The sequence below is a fragment of the Podarcis filfolensis genome (genome assembly GCF_964270895.1).
Source record: "Podarcis filfolensis genome assembly, chromosome: 2".
Classification (NCBI taxonomy): domain Eukaryota; kingdom Metazoa; phylum Chordata; class Lepidosauria; order Squamata; family Lacertidae; genus Podarcis; species Podarcis filfolensis.
The window spans coordinates 10736876-10746218 of record NC_139605.1 but is presented as its reverse complement, the minus strand read 5'-3'; positions in this window follow the sequence as shown (position 1 = coordinate 10746218).

Genomic DNA, 9343 nt, shown 5'->3' with positions numbered 1-9343 from the left:
CTATCAGAGATGATATGCCTCATTTTTCTGTGATCATTTTTTAAAAATAATAAATCTTGATTTTTGACACCCACAAAGGAAATGATGGTTGTTTTCCTCCTGTGCCCCCAGATGACCCCCCAAAGGATTGCAAGAGGAGTGGGGGGGGGCTTGCAAAGACACCCTGTTTTGTGTGTGTGTTCTGGAAAACAATACAAAGGAAGACACAGGTGCTGAGCCATTCAGTCTGATGTGATGAAGCTGAGGTCATTGCAAACTTTGCCCACCCCCCTTTCAGATCCTGGGAGATTTCTACTTCTTCCCCCCAACTCCCCACTTTATTTACACGCTCCTTTCCAGCACAGAATTCTTTGTTTTCCTTTAAAAAGCCATAAATTCAAGAGAGTGCTGACTGGAACGAGGAGGCTGGAGTGCCTGGGCGGAGGACTGACGCCAATCACATCGGGGAATAAACAAGACAAACTCCCACAGTCCTCTTCGCCCTCCCGGCCTCACTCCCGTTTACACTTTGCCCATTCAAAGGATTAATCAATCCACTTAACATCACCTCATGGAGACCAGCTGCATCTTCTAAGCGAACCGGCCTGGACAGGAAGCCTTGTAGGATGCGGAATGAAATTATCTAATGAACTCACTTGCCGTTTGTTGTTGTTTAGTCGTTTAGTCGTGTCCGACTCTTCGTGACCCCATGGACCAGAGCACGCCAGGCACTTCTGTCTTCCACTGCCTTATTCATCCTTATTCTGCCTTATTCTGTCTTCCACTTGCCGTTATTCATCACCAAACAATCCCCTCGCACACACTGCAAAATTCGGAGAACTGTGACTTCCCTCCCCATGTTACTCTCTAAGAGGAATTCCGGCTTCTTGCTACCCCTTCCCCAAATTCACCACTTCCACCTCCTCCCTCAAGTCCTTTCCCCTACATCTAACATAAGTACAGTGGTACCTCGGGTTAAGAACTTAATTCGTTCTGGAGGTCCGTTCTTAACCTGAAAGTGTTCTTAACCTGAGGTACCACTTTAGCTAATGGGGCCTCCTGCTGCCATCGTGCAATTTCTGTTCTCATCCTGAAGCAAAGTTCTTAACCCGAGGTACTATTTCTGGGTTAGAGGAGTCTGTAACCTGAAGCATCTGTAACCTGAAGCATCTGTAACCCGAGGTACCACTGTATCTAATTATCTTTATCCATCAGAGGCAAGCCATGGTCCCTCTTTCGTCTCCATTTTGGCCTTGGGGAGAATACCTTATTCAAATGTTGTTATTGTGAGTTGGAATCATGGAGCTGGAATTGTAGAGTTGGAAGGGAATTTGCTCAGTGCTGGCTCAGCAATGCAGGATGCAGCTTATTGGTTTTATGTTATATTATCCACTTCTCGATTTTGTGTTATGTTATCTGCTTCAAATACCTTTACGTACTAATAAAAGCAAGATAGGCACGGTGTTTTCATGTGTGTGTGACGGTACTCACTGCTACGAAGTACCAACACCTCTTTTTTGCTGCCAATGGCCACCATTTTGTGCTGGCATCCACATCACTATTGTCCTGGGTAGCTCAGCTGGTCAGAGCATGGTGCTGATAACACCAAGGTCGCAGGTTCAAGCCCCATGTGGGACAGCTGCATATTCCTGCATTGAAAGGGATTGGACTAGATGATCCTCGACAATTCTATGATCAAAATATGAGTACCAATTTGTTGGTATCCATCTGTCGTGGGAGACAATGGAGGAGTTCACGTTTTGGGGTGAAGCACGACAGTTAAAAGAGTACAACTCCTGCTGCGGCTGTAGAGACCGATACAGGAGAGACATGTTTTGTTGCAGCTGGGGCAGAAGAAGGCCTCTGGTTGGGCTGCGCCATGGCATTTCTTCTCTCTGTGCTCCTCCTGGAGGTCATTTCACCTCTGGTCCCTGCTATGGATATGCAACTTGACTGTCTGTCTACAGGGATTTCAGTTGTCTGTAAGGGATTCCCACATGACAGGGTTGGCATTGCCAGCATTCATGTAGCATTTGCAGACCTCTCTGTAATGCAGAGTTGATCTGCCAACTGGCTGGGGGCCTGAAGCCACCTCTCCTTGGGGATCCTGCCATCTTCCATTCTGTGGACATGGTCAAGCCAGCGTAGATGTCACTGAGACAGGAGTGCGAACATGCTGGGACCAGCACCCAATTTTTTAAAAAACCAGAAAAACCAAAAGAAGACACTGGCAATATGTATATTGAAAAAATATAAAGTTGTCCAAACTATTTCTGAAGTGTCTATGTCTTGTTTGTGTGTATATAGATGCCCTTCCACAGAGAGGGAACTCTTAAGAGTCTTCTGGTACCTTAAAGTCCTACCTTGGGACTGATTGGGAGAAAAGCAATGACAAAGCTACACAGCATCTTAAAAAGCAGAGACATCACCTTGCCGACAAAGGTCCATATAGTTCAAGCTATGGTTTTCCCAGTAGTGATGTATGGAAGTGAGAGCTGGACCATAAAGAAGGCTGATTGCTGAAGAATTGATGCTTTTGAATTATGGTGCTGGAGGAGACTCTTGAGAGTCCCATGGACTGCAAGAAGATCAAACCTATCCATTCTGAAGGAAATCAGCCCTGAGTGCTCACTGGAAGGACAGATCCTGAAGCTGAGGCTCCAATACTTTGGCCACCTCATGAAAAGAGAAGACTCCCTGGAAAAGACCCTGATGTTGGGAAAGACTGAGGGCACAAGGAGAAGGGGACGCCAGAGGACAAGATGGTTGAACAATGTTCTCGAAGCTACCAACATGAGTTTGACCAAACTGCGGGAGGCAGTGGAAGACAGGAGTGCCTGGTGTGCTCTGGTCCATGGGGTCACGAAGAGTCGGACATGACTAAATGATTAAACAACAACATTGGGACTGGTAGGTCAGAAGGCAAGGAGACTGACAGTAGGTGGCGCCATAGCCAATGAGAGGCAGAACCAACTAATTCTAGTTTTGTCCCCTTCCTCAGGTATTCCATAAGACTTGAGCCAAACCTCTGCCATTAACGTTTTCCTGCAGTTTTCCTCTCAGTTTCCTCCATCCCTGCTTTGCTCTGACTTCTGCCATTGTTTTAAGTCACCACTATCCCCCTCAGTGTCTCCCCTTTCTCACTCCCATGCCCAGCCACTGCTGACTTCATGCAAATCCAGGGTTGTGATGCAGCACTACAAATCCTCCAGTGGGGGCTACATGGTGAGATTCTTAATTTTTTTTAATATCCTTTATAGAGAGAAAAATAATAAAAAGCACAAGCTAAAGGGGTTGTATTCAATTAGGCCCTACTCAAAAGTAGACTCATTGAAATGGATGTACCTAAGTTAGTCATATCTATTAACTTCAATGGGTCTACTCTGAGTAAGACTAGCATTGGAGACAACATAGTATACCCAGCTCTTTCCACCATAAAACTTGATTTCATCCTCTTGATCACCCACTTTTGGTCAACCTCCAGTTCCTTCATTCATACATCTTCACGCGCATATGCATTTTTGCATCTTTGGATGTCATATTTGATGGCGTTCGACTAAATTTTACTCAGTGTAGACCCACTAAACCTAAAGAACACAACAAAGTCATATCAATCAAATCAAAAGTTAAGAATGGAGTGGAAGTATTTTGAAGATTATATGTCAAAATATTGTTCTAAAAATGACATGTTAATAGGATTAGAATAAAAAATGTAAGCAATAACAAAACAAAGAAAGAAAGAAAGAAAGATCAGAATTTAACAAAAATAATTTATTATAGAATGCAGGGGGGAAAGGTAGAAAGAAATATACAGAAGTCGAATTGCTGTGGAGGGAAGTAGAGGGTGGGTGATGGGTTTTATAATTAAGTGTATAATTATGCAACTGTTGTAATTTAGATATTATATTTTATGTGAAGGAATCATTGGGAATTTTGGTTATTGTGTATATATGTTAAGTTTCAATAAAGATCTTTGAAAATTAAAAAAAATTAAAAAAAACAAAGTTAGGGCCATTAATTCAAATGGGTCTACTCTGAAGTAAACCTTAGTTTAACACCAACTGTTCTTTTCACCATCCTCGGTTTCAGGCAGGAGACATTCCTGGTTCTCCCTGGACCTGGGACCTCCTTCAGTTCTTCTCAAATCATTCCTCCAACATCTCCTTAAGAGGGACGGGGGGCGGGGAGTTCTCTCGTTTGTCTGCTTTCTTTGGACAGCATGGTCTTTCTTGCAAAGCATCACTCTAGGAGTCAAGGGGTGAGAGGGAGAGAGGGGGAGAGAGAGAGCGTCCCCGGCATGCAGCCCTCAGTGCGTCTGTCTCCTTCTCCGGCCATCTCCATCCCCTGTCCGTCCTGGGCCTCACATCTGGATCCCATCGTCTCCTGCACAGCTGCAGAGATTCACAGCCCACATCTGCTTCCAATCCCAACACAGAGTATGACTTCACCCGTGGCGGTGCTGGAGGTGGCTCCTCAGGCTTGCTGAGTCACTGCCGACAACCATCCCACCTGAAGCCCCGTCGCTGCGCAGCCCTCACACCAAGTGCGTCTAGATGCGGGTTCAAGACCAGAGGCATCAGGGCCATCTGGGTCCGCTCTGCTTCCAACTACCCAGGCTGCAGACACCTGAAGCCCATTTAAAAGCACTTAAAGCAATGCCCCACAGAGAATCCTGGGAACTGCAGTTTGTTAAGGGTGCTGGGAATATCCGGTTTTTTGTTTTTGTTTTGCAATGTACATAATATCTCTTGTTGTTATTCTGTTTTGTTTTCTATTTATTGTTTCTTCTTCTTATCTTACTATGTGCAATTTTTATTCTGTACTTTTTTAAAAAAAAAAAGGTTCTGGTAATTGTAGCGCTGCAGGGAGTAAACTATAGTTTCCAGGATTTCAAGTCCAGCCAAAGGCGACTATGGGGTTGCGGTGCTCATCTCGCTTTCAGGCTGGGGGAGCCGGTGTTTGTCTGCAGACAGCTTTCTGGGTCGTGTGGCCAGCATGACTAAACCACTTCTGGCACAACAGAACACCGTGATGGAAACCAGAGCGCACGGAAACGCTGTTTACCTTCCTGCTGCAGAACGTTACCTATTTATCTACTTGCACTGGTGTGCTTTTGAACTGCTGGGTTGGCAGAAGCTGTGGGAACATGTGAGGCAAGTCAGTGCCTTTTTAAACATGTTTAGCTTTTTTGAGAAACCATTTCCTAGCCCGGTTGATTTATTTCTGCCCTTTAGCTAAAAAGATTATCAGAGTCACTTATTGCCTACCCTTGGCTAGGGTCCACAAAGCCATAAAGTGAACCCTTCTCTCAGAAATGTCCTATTTCTTGGAAGCTGCTAAAATGGCAAAACCAAAATCATGCTGAAACCTTGCTGTAAGGGGAACAGAGCCTTCTCTGTGGTGATCTGCCAAAAGACATCATGGATTCCCTCCCACAGATGGATAAAGGCCCATCTAGACCAAAATCCATACCCTCCAACATTTCTTCAATGAAAATAGGGATGTCCTAGGGAAAAGTGGGACATTCCAGGATCAATTCAGAAACTGGGATGACTTCTGTAAATCCAGGACTGTCCCTGGAAAATCCCGTTTACACAGTGATGTCCTGCAAGCAGGACCTGAACTCAACAGCAAGGTTGCAGCCAGGGCTGAGGGTGGCCTTTCCTGAATCCAGGCCTGGTGTGACTTACACCCACCGGAGTGGTAAAGAAGAACCGGGAGCTTAGGAAGTAGCACAAGCAAAACCCTTGGCTCTTCTGAGCAATCAAGGTGCCCAGGAATTTATAGCAGCCTCGGCCAATCCAGAGGCCTCCAGTTGCCTGCCAATCAAAGAAACTGAGTCTCAGCCAATCCGAAGTGAAGGTCTTCAGCTGCCTGCTTATCTGAGGAGCTGAGTCTCAGCCAATCCAGAGGCCTGAAAGAGCCTGTACATTCAAAGAAGTTGATGTTCACATCCAAGTTTCATCCTTTGCCAAGTTCTGAGGTCTGACCACAGATCGCTTCACCGGCCTTTGCAGTTCTGACGTGCCAAGTCCCTGGTTCTAGACTAGCTTTGCATCTCCTGATGAATATATTTGGTCTGTGCTGATGGTGGCAGCTGCCTGATTTAGCCAGGAACTCTATTCTTGTAACTTGAAGCCATTGGTTCAAATCCTACCCTCTAGAGCAGAAGAAAGCAAGCTTGCTCCATCTTCCATGTAACGCTCTATCTCGGGAGACAATGGAGGAATGTGCCTTTGGGAGTGAGGTCAAGCTGTTGGAAGCTTGCAGGACCTGCTGTGGCCGTAGAGACCAATGCAGGAGAGACATGTTTTGTTGCAGCTGGGGCAAGTGAAGGCATCCAGTTGTGCTGCTGCAGATGCACCAGGGCGTTTCTTCTCTCTGCGCTCCTCCCAACAATCATTCCTCCTCCAGTCACTGCTATGGATGTACAACCTGACTGCCTGTCTCCTGGCACTGTGATTGTCTGCAAGGGATTCCTACACAGCAGGGTTGATGTTGCCAGCCTTCAGGCTACGGATCATATTTCCTGTCAGTCTCTTTTCCTCTTTTCCAAGCTAACGTACCCAGCTCCCTCAACCATTCCATGTAAGGTCCCCATTCTCTGCACATGTTCCAGCTTGGGTTTTTTTTATATGGGGTACTCAAAGGTATGCAGTACCGGCTCCTTGTTTGTTTTGTTTTTGTTAAAAAGTGTAACACTTACTGTAACAACTTCATGGTGAGTTAAGAGCAGTGGACTTGTAATCTAGTGAACCGGGTTCGTGCCTCCACTCCTCCACTTGCAGCTGCTGGGTGATCTTGGGCTAGTCACACTTCTCTGAAGTCTCTCAGCCCCACTCACCTCACAGAGTGTTTGTTGTGGGGGAGGACTGGAAAGGAGATTGTTAGCCGCTTTGAGACTCCTTAGGGATAAAGCGGGATATCAGATCCAAACTCTTCTTCTTCTATTTTTGTAAAGAGAAAAAAGCACTGTCAATATCCTTCTTAAATTGTGGCGCCCAGAACTGGACACAGTATTGCAGGTGTGGTCTGACCAAGGCAGAACAGATTGGGACTATGACTTCCTTTGAACTGGGCACTAGACTTCTGTTGATGCAACCTAGAATAGTATTAGCTTTCTTTGCTGCTGCATCACACTTTAGAACAGACATTGCCAACATGATGTCCTCTAGATGCTTTGAACTACAGTTTTCATGGCTGTTTCCCCACGTCAGGAAGGCTGGAGAGTTGATGAGAGTTGTTAAGAACATAAAAAATCCCCATTGTAGTTCTCACATCCTGTTCTCACAGTGGCCAATCAGTTGCCTCTTCTTCAAAGTCCACAAGCAGGTACCCCACCTGCAATTCCCATCTACTGGTATTCAGAGTGAGGGAGAACATAGCCAGCATGGCAAGTAGCACCTGATGGGCTTAACAAGCCCTATATGTAATATCCCTTGTGTTTCTGTCTTTGTGTCTGCGGGTGTCATTTGGGCAAAACGTCTCACAGCCGAAATCTCAAAGGGCGGAGACGAGATCCCCTTAGCAGACGAATCCAGAACAGCTCTCCGCTTTCCGTAAACAAGCTTGTTATCTCCCTTTCCACATAATTGATGTGGGCTGCGCAAGCTAAAATCTGACACTAATGAATACAAACTGACCTGACTGTTTTTGGAAGGCGTATTGAATTCTGGAACCAAGAAGGCACGCAAACGAAGCTGGAACGAATCGGCGCTTTACCTCTTCAAAGACCTCAAGGGCAGCAAGATTCTTGCATGGGCTGCGCCATCGTAGTTTTATAGCTCTGAGAGTTTGGGGCTGGAAAAAGAGTGGTGCTTAATAATAATAATAATAATAATAATAATAATAACAATAATAATAATGTTAAAAGTGGGTTTCTAGTCCATATGAGTGGACACGTGAAATGTCTCCATTCAGAGTGGAGGTCAGTTTTGCCTTATGACTGCAGTTCTGTGCTGAGGGGAAATGCTTCAAATACAGGATTTCTGTCTACACAAACTGGCAAGTTTTCCGGGATCCCTGGCCGAAAGGTCTTTCACAGCTCTGATAATGGAGTTTCCCAGCCCCCACCCCCTGGGAGCATTCTGTTGCACTAAAGTCCTTCGTGCTGGCTTCCAAGAGAAATCTGTCTAGCTGCTGTGGAAATTAGATATCTAAATCAGATAAGAACAGAAGACTCTCCTATGAGGAAAATTTGCAGCATTCAGGACTTTGGGGCTTAGTGGGAAAAAGCAAGTAAGAAGCAAAAAGGTAGAAGTTTATAAAATTCTGCACGGCATGAAGAAAGTGGATAGAGAAAGATTTTTTTTCTCCCTCTCTCTTAACTCCAGAAGTTGTGGATGTCCGGAGAAGCTGAATGCTGGGAGATTTAGGACAGATCGAAAGAAGTGCTTCTTCTGACTAAACTTTGGAATTTGTTCCCACGAGAGGGAGTGATGGTCACCAGACTAGACTGCTTTTTAAAAGGATTAGACAGATTCACGGAGGAGGGGGCTGTCGATGGCTACCAACCGTGATGGCTCTGTGCAGCCTCCACAGCGGTGCTTCGGAAGAGCAGTTGCTGGAAGCTGCCAGAAGGGGGAGTGATATTGTGCTCAGGTCCGGTTTGCAATCTTCCCATAGTCCTCTGTATGACCGGTGAGAAGAGGATGCTGGGACTAGACAGGCCTTTGGACTGATCCAGCAAGGCTGTTCTTAGGTCTTTTATGGTGATGACTGTAGTTGAGTGATATATAAATGAATAAAATAAAACTAGGGGGCCATGCTTGCTAACCACGCCTACTTGCCAAAACCATTGTCAACCCTGCTTTCCCCACACTTGGCCAAGTCCTGACCGGTCCCCAATCTGATTACACCTCACCCTGTTAGAATTCCTGCTCAATGATTGCAGTCATAGGATTGTTGTCTTTCACATGACGGTGTATGTTTTGACTCCACAGAGTGGGAAGTGACGGAGACAGGATGTTTGTGTTACTGTGTTCCGTGAAGTGGGACTATTGTCCTTTGTCCTTTTTCTTTTTGCTGTCTGATGCTAGAGAGAGAGGGAGCCATGTTGGAGTGTTCCGTGTGTGTTTATACGTAAATAAAGTAGATTAGCCAAAATGCTGAGTTGCTGAGTTCTGTCACGCAAGCTGCAAAGACTCTGCGGATCCCTAAGTGTGCCGATGTCTGTTGGCATCGGTCGCTGTGATGTTCAGGCAGAAGAAAGAAGAGAAGAAGAGTTTGGATTTGATATCCCGCTTTATCACTACCTGAAGGAGTCTCAAAGCAGCTAACATTCTCCTTTCCCTTCCTCCCCCACAACAAACACTCTGTGAGGTGAGTGAGGCTGAGAGACTTCAGAGAAGAGTGACTGGCCCAA